The sequence below is a fragment of the Symphalangus syndactylus genome, chromosome 4 (genome assembly GCF_028878055.3).
Source record: "Symphalangus syndactylus isolate Jambi chromosome 4, NHGRI_mSymSyn1-v2.1_pri, whole genome shotgun sequence".
In the NCBI taxonomy this organism is placed as follows: Eukaryota; Metazoa; Chordata; class Mammalia; order Primates; family Hylobatidae; genus Symphalangus; species Symphalangus syndactylus.
Window position 1 is genome coordinate 79,340,645 of NC_072426.2, and position 14,724 is coordinate 79,355,368.

At 40.7% G+C, this 14,724-nt stretch overlaps 1 long non-coding RNA gene across 1 annotated transcript; it reads left to right on the forward strand.

The window, feature by feature from the left end:
- The first annotated feature begins 170 nt into the window (after positions 1-170).
- On the forward strand, positions 171-8,267 carry LOC129480833 (uncharacterized). The gene is made up of 3 exons (XR_008657162.2): positions 171-348; positions 3,315-3,508; positions 5,262-8,267. It is a non-coding gene; the product is annotated as an uncharacterized lncRNA (long non-coding RNA).
- Positions 8,268-14,724: the final 6,457 nt, after the last annotated feature.

Here is a 14,724-nt window from a genome sequence, read left to right on the forward strand (position 1 = left end):
GGTGAAATGACGAAAGCCCACGGAGCAACTATTTATAATGACTCTTATTTAACTAGATATCCTGTAAGGCATGTTCGGATGGGATGAGAGCCACTGTGCAAAACAACTCTGATTGGATAATATGACCCAATCAGGGCTGGCTGAAAGGTTCCTTCTCGTCCTATCAGAACCAGGGTATAGATGCTGGGGTAGGGGCAGGAGCCAGCGCCCCCACCGGAATCGGAAGCTGTGGGTGCACACGAGAGATGGCGTTGTGGCCGCTTCGCCTTCGTTTGCCTCCTGCCATGCACTGCAGGCCCGGAGAATGTGGCCCCAGACTAAAATGAGGAGAAGATGGCCCTGCCGAGGGTGAGTCTGGGGAGGCTGGAGTGGGGGCTGTGAGGGGCGCCTGGGCAGGAGTCTCGGCCTCCACTGGGAGCAGCATATTCAGTGTGTAATGTGAATAACAGGCAAAATAGGTCTTAATTTTTTGTGTTATTAGTGACAAAGACTTCCAGTCAACTGCCGGCCGCTAGGAGTTATGTTTTGGGGGAGTTGAGAGTTAAACTTGGATTTTTGACTGTGGGGGGTTAGCATCCATATCCCCCGCATTGTTCAAGGGTCAGGTGTATTTTAGAGCACTGGAGTGAATCAGCTTGGGTCCCACTTGTTGAAAATAGGCATTGACATTTGGAGGCGCCTCCTTGTAGTGAGCAGGTACTACTAATCTCTCTCTTCCACGTACTGACCTTTCCCCAGCCTCTGTGGAACACCGTTTCCTGGAGTTTACTTACATTCTTTAGTCAATTCTTCTCAAATTCTTCTGAAAGTGGATTTGGAGGAAGCGAATAGAAACCTGCAGTCTTGGCTTTGTCCAGGTTTTGGTTCTGATTCCTGTGTGTGGTCCACATTCAGATTGGGGTCCTTAATGAAATCCATGGCTTCAACTCTCCTTGCATGCCAGCATCACCCAATCATGTATAGTTAATCTCGAACTCCCTTTGCACCACAGCCTCCCATCTCCAGGTGTTTAACAGGAATTAAATACTGAGGATGTGATATTTTTCCCTAAGCCTGAATACATCTTCTTTTTTCCTTGTTTCCCTGTGTGCTTGTCCCCTGCCCAACCACCAGCACCACAAACCTAGACGCCTAAAATTAATCCACCTCCTTTGTAATGGTACCCAACCACCACATACAGTTCTTTTAAATGTCTCAGTTCTGTATTTGGAAAATTACACATTTTAACTGTCCTTTCACTTCACTGCCTTTCCGTTACTCTAGGCCCTCATGATTTTTTCATTGTTGGACTAATGAGCTGTGAGTGTTTACCCGCCTAGTCCTGCATACTCCTTAAAACCTCAGGCAGAATAAATGGAAATTAAACTCGTGGACATTCAAGGACACCCCACGATTTTCAAGATAAAGTTTGTATGGCTTAGCTTAATGCCTAACGACTTTCACATTCCTCTGTTGTTAATTTCAATCTCTTGAAATTCTCTCAAACAAAAATAACTAACACTTGTTAACAACTTGGTGTTTCCAGGAAATACTTTAAGCAATTAAAGTCATAATTAAAGTAACATATGCAAAAACCCTATCAGTACTGCTTTTATACTTAAAGTTTTGTTTAAACATAACCCTGTTTACTTGTCTATGTGTTGTCTATGGCTGCTGTCATGCTGCAGAGGTCGAGTAGAGTATGGAACAGATGATGTGGACCACAGCTGCAAACATGTTTACTATTTTGCCATTTTCAGGAAAAGTTTGCTGGATGACTCCTAATCTAGTTGAATGTCTGTATTGCTAGTACAGGGAGATGCTTGCCAGCCAATGTCAGATAAGTTGATTTTATGGACAATTTGTCATATACATACAAGCACATTTCCAGTTTTCGTAACTATTAACGATTTATTTTCCCACTTAGTTTGCTCCCTGTAACTTTGAGTGGCTCAACTATTCATCCTGTTTCGGTTTTTTCATACCATTTACCCTCCTTCCAGATTATTTAATCAGGTGATTTTATATTATTCCTCAGCAGGGTTCTGAGCTTCTTGTTTGTTTACATGTCTCTATGACCCTCTCTGTTGTTTCATAAATGGATTGATAATATGTAAAATGTACATATTCATGGAAATAGCATTTGTTCCAAGTGACAAAACTATTTATAAAATGAGGATTGTAATTATGTGTGCTATTTGAATTCTGTACATGTATATTTCTGTCCTTGGATTGGAGGCAGAAAAGGGGTGGATTTTGGCTTCAGGCATGGTTCTTTCCTGAATCCTAAGGTTAGTTGCTCTAGGCATGGGGCTGCAGGATGAATATCCCAAGGTGACAGTCATTGTTGATCCTTAGACCTTATTCTCATTGGGATTTTTAATAAGTGTATTAATATTTTAAGAGCTGTATTAGTTATAAGAAGAAATAGAATGAATTTTTATTTTAAAATGTTTCAATTTGAAATAATTATATACTTGAGAAAAATTGAAATAATATTAACAGTGTTTCTGCATACCCTTCATCTATCCCTAATGTTAATGTTTAGCATAATTGTAGAACAATTATTAAAGGTGAAAAACTCATACTGAGTCAGTACAGTCAACTAATCTTCAGAGTGCATCTGAATTCTCCCTCCAGTACCCATTTTCTGTCCTCATTGCGTGTAGTTGTCATTTTTCGTCAGCCTCCTCCAGTTTGCATAATTTTCTCATCATTTCTTTTGCATTCATGGCCTTGATACTTTTTAAGAATTATATTTATTTTGTAAATATTTTGTAGACTGCACCTCCATTTGGGTTTGTGGAATGTTTCATGATGAAGTAACCTTCCATCTAATCATGAGGAAACATCAGACAAACCCAAATGGAGATACAGTCTATGAAATAAATACCATTCATGTGGCAGGAATGTCACAGAAGTAATGTTACATACTTCTCAGTGCATTTTATCGGATGGTATGTGATGTTGCCATTACTGGTGATGTTAATCTTGGTACAGTGGTGGCTGCCAAGTATTTTTCCCTTTTTAGCTGAAATGTATCTTATGGGGAGACATTTAGAGATATACAAATATCCTGTTTGATATCATATTCTCCTCCATTAATCCTAGGACCCATGAGTAGATTTTTACCCACAGCAGTTATTACAGTGGAGGTTGCCTAATGATTTCTTTCCATCATTCCTTCTGCACTTATTTGGAATGTTCTAGTAGGAAACAGCTGTTGCTTCTACACCACTTATTTATTCAATTATTTATATTATTATGGACTCATGGCTGTTTAGTGTATTCTTTGGATTATGATCCAATGCTAATATTATTTATTTTGTTTTCAGGTTGTCTCAACTGTTGGGGTGATCAGACCCAACACCAGGCCACGGGGGCTACTAAGTCTGGCGGAGTCAAAGGAATGAGAAAAGACAAGTTAAGAGAGAAAGTGGGACCATGAGGCCAATGTCAGTGTGGAGGCTGCGAAGACCCTAAGCTCTGGGAGCCCACGCTATTTATTGATGATCAAACAAAGAAACAGGTAGTGAGGATGTGGGGGTTGAAAGGAAGCAGTGTATCAAATGAATGAGCTACAGCTGTGATGGTTTAGCATTTTCTTTGAAACGTGGCTACTTGAGATAAAGGGAGTGCTAGAAGCAAGGAGCCAGCAAGTCTAGACACATTTCAAAACCCCTAGACACATTCCAGGGGTTTTAATCCTGGACCCTAGACAGGTTCCAAGCCCTGCCTCAGCTTCTCTCCCAACACTCAGCTTTTCTCTCAACACTCAACATTGGCCATTGAAAGCCCCTTCAGGTTGGCACCTGTTTCCTTTTGATGTGCCTTCATCATTTTTGAGTTCTTCTTTATTTTTGGCATCACAAAGTGTTCCAGGCTTATCATGTGTCTTCCCTGACCTCAGCCCTGAAATTAACCCTATTTCTAGGGAGCCATGGTTCATCATTAACTGGAGAATGGTACTAGAAACCATAATCTGAGTACTAGGTGTGCTCATTAGCACTGGAATGTCATTTACTCTAGGATCTCTCCATTGACGGAGCTAGGAACTCTATGTTGGTGTACTCACACATGCATTAACATTTTTCTATACCTATCTGACTGTGTACCTACCTGCCTACTTATAAAAACCGTGATTTCTTACTGTTGCCTTTGATTCCACTCTAACACTACTGAGTTTATTCTAGCTTTTCCTTCATTGTAACTTCTAACAGTGAGAAAATTGGCTTTTATTTTCCAAAATATGTTCACTTGTTTGTTTGTTTGTTCCTGGTGTGTGTGTGTGTGTGTATGTGTGTGTATAGTAGATTGAGAATTCTGAAACCGTATGCTTGTAGAGAAATAACTTTACTAATTAGAAAATAGTATTTGTGGGACTTTTTTTTGTCTTTAGCTTTCAACAATGAAAATAGAGTTTTCCAAAGTTACTTTGGCAGTTATGTTCTTCCCCACCTCTTACTGCGTGCTCATATTATTAGATTTCCTTTTATTAGATTCCCATTTCATTAGATTCCTTTTTATCCTTTCTAGATATCTTATGCACAGATGAGCAGATAACATGTATAATTTTTAATATCCCCTTCTCATTATATGAAGTGTAGCTTATACCACGTGTGTGTGTGTGTATATATATATACATTCTCACTCTGTGTTTTGCATTTTTTCTTTCCACTTAACAATGTAGCCTATATTTTAGAACATATTTAAACTTACTTTCATCTTAGCATGCTGTGATAGCAAACAATTTCATTATTTTTCAGCCATAGAATTTTGTCTATAAAATATTCACTTCAGAAATGTGAAAGTAAAGCATCAACATTAACGGAAACGTTGTCTTTTTAAGGTTTTTCTGTTCTTTTTTTCCTATTTTTTTTTTTTTTTTGAGACAGAGTCTCACGCTGTCGCCCAGACTGGAGTGCATTGGCACGATCTCCACTCTCCCTCCTGGGTTCAAGCAATTCTCCTGCTTCAGCTTCCCCGAGTAGCTGGGACTACAGGCACCAGACTAATTTTTGTATTTTTAGTAGAGACAATTTCACCATGTTGGCCAGGCTGGTCTCGAACTTCTGACCTCAGGTGATCTGCCCACCTTGCCCTCCCAAAGTGCTGGGATTACAAGCATGAGCCACCACGCCCGGCTGAGGTTTTGCTTCTTAAAACTTAACATTCTGGGGTCAGTCAGGTATTTTCCCACTGTAGACTTAGGTCAAAGTAGTATAAATTTTTGGTAGCGATTTAAATGTCTTTATACATGCACATTTATGTTTCATTTCTAGCTGGTTGCAGTGTTTGATGAGCAAGATCTACATCATGGAGGTGATGACACCAGTGCCAGCTCCATGCATACCCAGAGCCCAGAGAGATTTACTAGTGCTAGTGAGCTTGGCACCAACAATGTCTCAGCCTTTCAGTCTGATCAAGCAGCAAGTGAAATTGAGGTTACATCTTCAGTACATGCAAATAAGTGAAAGCTCTTTCTTCTCTGCATACTTCATCTTTTTTTTTTTTTTTTTTTGAGACTGAGTCTTGCTCTATTGCCCAGACTGGAGTGTAGTGGCGCGACCTCGGCTCACTGCCACCTCTGCCTCCTAGGTTCAAGCAATTCTCCCTGCTACAGCCTCCTGAGTTGCTGGGCAGCTGCCGCCATGCCCAGCTATTTTTTGGGTATTTTTAGTAGAGACAGGGTTTCGCCGTGTTGGGCAGGCTGGTCTCAAACTCCTGACCTCAGATGATCTGCCCGCCTCGGCCTCCCAAGGTGTTGAGATTACAGGTGTGAGCCACCACACCTGGCCACTTCATCTTCATTTGAAGGATACTAAGTTTTGTCATCCATTCTTGCTTCTGTAAATGCAAGGAATTCATTTCTTGAACAGATAATAGAATTCATTATCTGTTTATATCCAGAATTCAGTTTAGAACCTTGGCAAATGTCTTGCAAGAGAAGTAGGCACATTAAAATCACATTTTAATGAATTAAACTTACTTTAGTCAACTTTTCATGGCAGGGCAGGGTCCATCAAGGCAGGCGGATAGAGAAATATTTAAACAATGGTATGGCCCAAGTCCCAACCAGTTTTAGTATATGTGCTGCTGAAGTGGGCACCCAAGTCCCAACCAATCTGAATGAACCGTTCTACCATACCTAGCCAATATTAATATTATTCATAATAAAATCTTAATAAATGAAAGTTCAGTAAATAAAAAATGAATATAAAATACCTAAACATAAATGTGTCTTAAAACACTAGTTGAGGGTTCTAAACATACCAAGAGTAACTGTTTCAAGTTGCTTTAAAGCATTGCAATTTGTACAACCAAAAGGAAATACATCCTAAGGGAAAAAATGAATTGCCAAACAAGGACCCTAAAACTGTTTGTTGTTGGCATTGTTCATCTTCAATTTGTAGATCAGTATTATAGGATGAAGGAGATGAAGAGGAATAATACTTTAATTCTTCCATTCCTGGTGTCATTGAGGACCTAGGATTCTTAGTATAGGAGAAAGGGGATACAGATACAAGTTACAAAGTAATAAACAACTACTTTATAGTCTTTAATTTGGATAGGACAAGTCATTTTTTTTCTTTACAACCTACACTTTATTGATTTTATAGCAGGAAATTAGAATGGAGAAGATTAAAAACTTAAAGACATTGAACTGTCCCAGAATGATAACTTTAGAACTTGAATGAATTCTGAAATCTGAAAATTTAATGAATTTAAGTTATATTGTGGAAATTTCAAATTGCTTTAGAACCGGATTTAGTCCATGTCTTTCAATATATCAGTGTGTTGTGGTTTCACAGACCTACAACAATACACAGAAATATTTGATACTTACAGGTTGCTATTTATAGATTTTCTTCTTGTTATTTGGTTTGAAAGTACATATGTTATTGCACTTTCATGCAACTAATATGATGGTTATTGGTCATGAGTAATAATTTCTTGAGCTCATGATTGATGCAAAGCATTGTGCTAGGAGTTATGGTGGATACACAGAGGTTTAGAACTATGATCCTGGCTTTAAGGAGCTTGCTATCCAGTTAGGTAGGACTGATGGGAGTTCCCCCCTTCACCCTTTGCACATTTTGCACTGAGAATTAACTGATCACCTAAAGTATATTGCAAAAACCTCTATACATTTTCTGTGTACTAACTCATGTAATCATCAAAATAAATAGTCTGAAAAGGAAACTGAAACTCAGAGGCATAATTTAACTTGATTCGTGTCATGATATGTTTTAACTCTCAAAAAAAAGAGAACCCAGAAGGAAGGAGAACTCCTGTATGTATTCACAGAAAAAGGCACGAATCAAGGACCAACTTAGTAAGGCAGCATTTCTCATATCCAGGCTATATTCTGGAAATAACAATTTTTTATAAAAAGAGATCAGAGTTCCTTGGAGAAATGCCTGAATTTAGATCTGGACAGAAGATGTATGAGATGATTCTGGATCACCCTGACATATCATAAAATAAGGATGCTATGAAACATAACTAGGGTATATCAGAGGGCCTAGGAGATGACACGATGCTCCTACTGTCCAAAAACAGGACAATTGGAGCTTCAATTAGTATAGTAACAGCAATAAATGCATGGATTTGTAATTATAATAAATAAGTTTACGAGCAAGAAAAAGGCTGCCAGTGATCCAATTTATTATTTGGAAAGCTGATAAGGGAATAATTCATCTACTCTGCATTTCCTATGTGGGTGGTGTCACTGGATAACTAACAGATCAAGGGGAAGTTACTTTTTATGTAAGTATTTCAGCTAATAAATGAAGGTGTAATGATAGCATTAGAATATTACTATTTTGCAACTCCTGGTGAAATAATAGATCTAGGGATTGATCATTGTATGAAAGGACAATAAAAATTGGGGACCCAATTTACTATGCCAAAAGAAAAAAAGTTAACCTGAAAGCTGAGTCATGCAAGAAGCCGCCTTTCCTTGGCTTTGTAAGCAGTTACAGATAAAAGTCTAAACATTTCCACAGGTAGCTACCCTGTTCATCTTATCTAATCAAGCGCTGATTTATTGAGCATAAGATCAGTACATAATTGACTATTTCCCTACCTGCTCCTTTTCTCTTGCAACATGAGGATCACCACACACTTCGTGTTTCCTCTCTAGGTCACTTTTCCTTTTTAAATATTGAAGCCCTCAAAATCATCTTTGGAGAAAATCACAGACCACAGACTGTGTCTGTGATTCTGTGTTTATTTCTTCTGGGCATGTTCTTAACCTTGGCAAAATAAACTCCTACATTGATTGAGACCTGGCTCAGATACTCTTTGGTTTTACAATTGCTGTGGTCTTAATGTATCCCTCAAAATGTATCTGTTAGAAGTCTAATCCCTAAGACAGCAGTGTTGGGAGCTGCAGCCTAATGGAGGTGTTTAGGTAAAAAAGCTACGTATTATTTGGAAAACTGATAAAGGAGAGAATAAATTATTTATCTATTCTGTATTTCCCATATGTGGGTGGTATCTACTACCCTGTAGTAGATGAGGGGGATGTTACTTTTTATATACATACAAAATAGTTACGTCTTATATAAGTATAAAAAGAGCTTGAAGGATTCAGTTTACTTTTTGTCACTCTTCTGTCATGTGAACACATCACATCTCTCCTCTCTCCCTTTCACCTGCCTCCATGTGAGGATGTAGTAGGAATGCCCTCTCCAGAGGCCTCTTGATTTTGGACTTCCCAGCCTGCAAAACTGTGAGAGAATAAATTTCTGTTCTTTATGAGTTACCTAGGTTCAGGAACTCAGTTAGAGCAACAGAACACTCCCAACTGGAGTTCTTCAGCACACCCCAGTCCATCCCCTCACTAACATCCCCCCTGTCCAGTCTTATCTGCCTTTATATCAAAAGCCCACAGCTAACCCAGAGGGCTTCAGCCCTGCCCTGCCTGACTTCCTAGGAATCCCCCCTCTCCACCCACCCTGATCAGAACACTGTCTGAAGGTTCTCTCTCACCATTTTAAAAAGAAGAGAAATTTGTCTGACAGAGAAGTTCTGGTGAGGAGGCCAGCTCCCACATCAGAGGGTGATGGCACTTTGGGCTGGACCAGGATAAAACAGTGCTGTCCCGGGGCTGGCCATCTGATAAGGGGCTCCAGAAAGTGCAGTGATGGACCCCTGGGAGGCTTTCTGCTCTCCTGTCTGCCGGTTCCTGGTAAAAGAACCTATTGGCCACTAGGGTGTCTGCATATGTGTTTGCATGTGTGTGTGTGTGTCTTTGTATGGGTGTGTCAGAGTGATGTGTGTGTTCTTGGCTTGATTTCTTTAAGCATGAGGCCCACTGTTTTGCTGAATGTATCTCATTGTTTCCTGAAACTCAGTGCATTCAGCTGGCTCAAGTGTCCCGGGGCCTTGCTGTGTCATATTTGCACAAGCCTAGTGTCTGTGCAGACTGTACACTGGAGTTCAGTTGTAAGACCCTTTTGATCCCTTATCCTGACCCTGTAATAGAAAAGCCATTTCATTTGATGGAATAGAAACCCAGATCTAATGGAGAGATGATCTAATCTGCCATACACTGGAGCACTATCCAGTGATTTGGACTTTGTGGCATTGATGGAAATTTCCAGGTTCTCTAGGTGGTGGGCAGAGACCTCACTTTTTAAGAAACTCCCACACTCCACCCCTGCCAATGAGGACACTGCTTGAGGAAATTCCTGTTAATGTTAAGTAGAAGAGATGGTTTCTTTTCTTTTCTTTTTTTTTTTTTTGAGAACGTATTTTGCTCTTGTTGCCTAGGCTAGAGAGCAATGGCCTGGTCTCGGCTCACTGCAACCTCCGCCTCCCAGTTTCAAGCGATTCTCCTGCCTCAGCCTCCCAAGCAGCTGGGATTACAGGGGCACACCCCCACACCTGGCTAGTTTTTTTATTTTTAGTAGAGACAAGGTTTCACCATGTCAGTCAGGCTGGTCTCAAACTCCTGACCTCAGGCAATCCACCTGCCTCAGCCTCCCAAAGTGCTGGGATTATAGGCATGAGCCACCACACCTGGCCAAGAGATAGTTTCTTGATGTTGAATTTCAGGTAAGCAAGCCAGCTCCTGCATATCAGGGTGGCAGTGCTTGGGCTGAGACAGGTCTAGACAGCACTGTCTGAAAACGGGCTCAAGGAAGTAGCTGTGAAAGGCCGCTGGGATGTTTTCTGCTCCCCTCTCTGCAAATGTCCTGGAGGGACTTCCTGTTAGTCACTTTGGTGTGTGTGTGTGTGTGTGTGTGTGTTCATCACTTGGTTTTGTTTATGTTTTTGTTTTTCTTCATGAAGTCTGCAGGCTTGCCAAAAGTACCTTGAAGTTTTCTGAAAGCAGAGCCAATGACCACACTCCAGGGACTGAGTCCTCAAATCTATGGTATTTGCTAAGGACGGGTGTATACCTGCAGACAGAGTGATGGGGTTCAGGGCCAAAGAACACTAGTTTCTGTGCCCTGTTTCTATGTTAAAAAGACATTTCATTCAACTGGATAACAGGGCAATCTGGTGGAGAAAAGGTCTACTCTGCCATAGGATGGGGCAGCAGCCTGCAGTCCAGAACACTGGTATGTGTCTGGAAATTTCCAGAGCCTCCAGTTGCTGATAGAGGCCTAGAAGGTAGGGGGCATTTGTCTGCAGATCAAAGGTGAGGGTTCTGCTCACCCCATTATCTTGGCCATGTGTGCACCCTTGAGTTTGCAGGGTTGGATATCCTGACTGACTGTGCCATAGGAGGGTATGAGACTGAGGGTGACAAAGCTATAGGCTGTGGGGATGATGTACATAGGGAGCCTCCCTGCTGCCTGTGGCAAGAGTAAAGTGAAATGCTTAGGGCTGGGAAGAGGCAACAAAAGTCTACAGAAGCTATTGTCCCCAGATCATCTCCCATCCTAGTCCAATCATGGCCTAGCATCCTTAGCTACCAATCGCAGAGGAGACTGTGCATTTGTGTTCATGTGACCTTGTATGTTGGCAAATTGAGATTGGTGCCCCAGGCATCTGTGCCTGTAACTGCAGTTTCAACAGGCTCAGGACCAGGCTAAAGGGTCTCCAAGCTTCCCCCAGTTTCCTGGTGCATGCATGTGCAATATACTCCCCTGGCCTGGGTCTTTTCTGCCTCTTCTTGCCAGTTGGGTCAGAGCTAGCTTATTAACCAGTGTTTTCTGAGATTTAATAGAACTGGCTCAGAACAGTTGGAGACTTGAAAAGGGCTACGTGATAGTGATAGATTTTTAAAGATACATTATTATTTTAGAGTAGATTTGAGTGTACAGAAAAATGGAGTGCAGAATCCAGAGTTCCCATATGCCCTCAATTCCTGTACACTCTTGGGTCACTCCACCAACAACCTCCTATACCAGAATAGAATATTTATTACAGTCAGTGAACTTACATTGACACATCATCATCACCCAGAGCGATACTCTTCATGGCACACATTCTAAGGGTTTGGAGAAATGTATAATGAGAATGAAATGTATAATGAATGTATCATTATAGCTGTTATGATATCCTGCAGTGTATTTTCATTACTGTAATAATCTTGTGCTCTATTTATTTATCCTTTCTTTTCCTAACCACCAATCTTTTCACTCTCCATAGTTTTGCATTTTTCTGAATGTTATATACTTGGAATCATAGAGTAGATAACTTTCCAGGTTGACTTCTTTCGGTAAGTAATATGCATTTAGTGTGTAATACACAGTTAGTAATAGCTCATTTCTTTTCAGAGGTGATTAATATTTCATTTTCTAAATATATCACATTTGTATTTATCATTAAGCTACTTAAAGACATCTTGGTTCCTCCTAACTTTTGGCAGCTATTTTAATAGCTGCTATAAACATCTGTGTGCAGGTTTTTGTGTGGGCATAAGCTTTCTGGTCATTTGGATAAAGACCTAGGGAGTGCAACTGCTGGATCACATAGTAAGAGTGTGTATAGTTTTGTAAGAAACTGCCCATATTAGGAGAGTCTTTACGATGGTAGAAGAGAACGTGTTCACATGCTGAGAATCAATCCCATGAAGGAAGTAGAACTTGAAAATCCAGAAACAATGACATAACCATGAGAGCTGTTAAAAGATACAACTAGGTTCTTTGAAACATTATGAAGTATATTTGAGCATTCAGAAATGTATAAACCAGGCAGCCCAAGACAGCAAGCATCCCAGAGCTCCAACAGAGAGGCTTAGGGAGGGTGGGGGAAGACTTTTATATGGCAAATATGGAAGAAAAAGAAAATACTTGATTGGGTAAAGTGGAGCAGTGGCCTCATTTGGAACATCACAGTGGAAAGTCTCTGGTCAGATGGTAGTTGGTGGTTTCTGATTGGTTAAGCTTAAGTTTCCTTTTATTATTTATATTGAGTCAAGTTTTGGCTTGTCGAAGGAGGAACTGAGCGTACTGGAGCCACCTCAACCTCATAGCCATCGTTTATTTGATCATTTTTAACAGAGAAGATCCTTTTAAAAATATCTGTTGCCCCACCTGGAGTGCAGTGGTGTGATCACAGCTCACTACAGCCTCAACCTTCCAGGCTCAGGTGATCCTCCCACCTCAGTGCTCCCCACACTGAGTGGCTGGGACTACAGGCATGTGCCACCACACCACCATGTTCAGCTACTTGTTTGTTTGTATTTGTTTTAGAGATGGGTTTCCCTAAGTTGCTTAGGCTTGTTTCAAAATCCTGGGCTGAAGTAGTCTGCCTGCATTGGTCTCCCCAGGTGCTGGAATTACAGGCCATGTAAATCTTTTATCTCAGATTTGCCTTGTGAGAAAAGGAGAGGTACTTTTTCTGACATGATAAGGCAGAGAAAGAGGAGGTGGATGCATCCTGTGCATATAATTTTCTTAGGTGATGGGAAGATGATTGGCTCTTGCCTAATGGGATATATTTTCTCCTTGAGTGATATGGCAAGATATTCAGGTGAAAGAAGTTGAATAAAAGTTAGAGGAACATAGAAAAGATTGGTTATACATGTTGGGTTTCTGAAGAAATGATGTCATTGGAGAAACAAAACTTTTATTGATTTTTGGAAATATTTAGGGCCAATTTGTTGTGTAAGTAATTTGAATTTATGATGACACCTCTGACCACTTTTTGATATTTTTCTGGTTCAGCTGAGTGGTGTCATTGAGCCAACACAAAGTGGTGCTCATCCAGGGATGAGACTTAGCCAGAGAAAAGACAAGTATTGAGTCAGGGAGCTTAAAGTAATTATGAGAAAGTGACTATCTAAAATTGCTTAGCCGGAGAGAGATTGGATTTTTGTGTATTTGGTACTTGGGAGAAGAGGGGTGTGGGTATGTACATGAGATGTGTTGTTTATTCTCTTAAGAGAGAAAATGAGAGGATTAATGGACTGTAGTTCTGGACAAGGTGGAAAACTCTTAAAATGGAAGTATTGGTGCAAGTGCTGTGACAGGCTGGAATGGTGCAGTCAGTCCCTTCATCCATAAATCAGTAGAATATTAGCAGTTCAGACTCAAACCTTGTAAAAAATAGGTGGGAAAAATGAAGTCCCTCACGGTAACTGGCACCATAATCATGACAGAATGTTTCCAGAATAAATGGAGTTATCTGCTTTCAGCCCCAGGTTGTAGCTATTGTCTGCCCTGATGATATGTGATAATAATTTGTGACCCCAATATCTTAAAATGAGGTCACTCATCTCCAGTAGAATTAAGTCCACAATGAAGTTGTCCCCTCATCCCCAAAGGGATAAACATGTATGAATGGACTGAGATGATAACAAATACTGCTGCCTGGGATCATGAGAGACCTGAAATGAACTGATAGGAAGTGAAAGGTGGCTGAGAAAATGAGAATGGACCCATCTGCAGAGGATCATAAAACCAGCAAAGACAAGGTCTTGTCCAAGATGCCTTCAGAAGCTTTGTCCATGAGAACTCTAAGGACTTCTCCATACGTGGTGGCTGCTGCTGTGATCTCTGCCCAAAAGGAGCCTCTGACCAGTATCCAAAGGGCTTCTGGACCCACTGGACTCTTCTAGAGGTACATTGGTCTCCTGAGTCATTGTTGTGGTTTTTTACTCCCTTTATTACTGCCTGTGTGTAGAATGATATTGCCTAATTGATTATGTGAATAACTCTTGATACATGGTAAATCTGAGCATATGTAATTGGCTGCCATGTCATTGTGAAACCTCACAGCTTCAGTCAGTGTCAGCACAGCTAGGCAGCTTGCACCTAATGCAAATATCAGTGGGCATAGTCTACAGGCATCTAATGACTCAGGTACTTTAACAAGTCACTAAGAGTGTATCTCCAAGGAATAGTCCAACAACACATGGCTGGCCTGACCCAAGGTAACTATATGTCCAATCCAGGGTCATACTGAGTGGACATCTGCCAACCACAGGTCATTCCCCCTGCCTGCCATTGAGTGTTCAAAAGTGACTGGTGTAAGCAGACATGAGTGAGCTTGTTCAGTGCAGTATTTGCTTCTTCCGACGGGCTCATACTCAGGATCTAGGTCATTGTGCCTTATTGGAGTCCTACACATTTCACTTGTAAATTATATTTGAAAATTAAATTACCATGTTGCTAGTCATTCACAAAACATTTTAAAAAATAGCATTTGAGAACCCGTATTAACATCCTGTGACCTATAGAAAACAATAGAGAAATGTATTAGGCAAAAAGTTCTGGCAAAGACCAGTCTGATACTGGCCTGATTACTCAACCTCAGGCATTGGTCACATTAACTCACAGA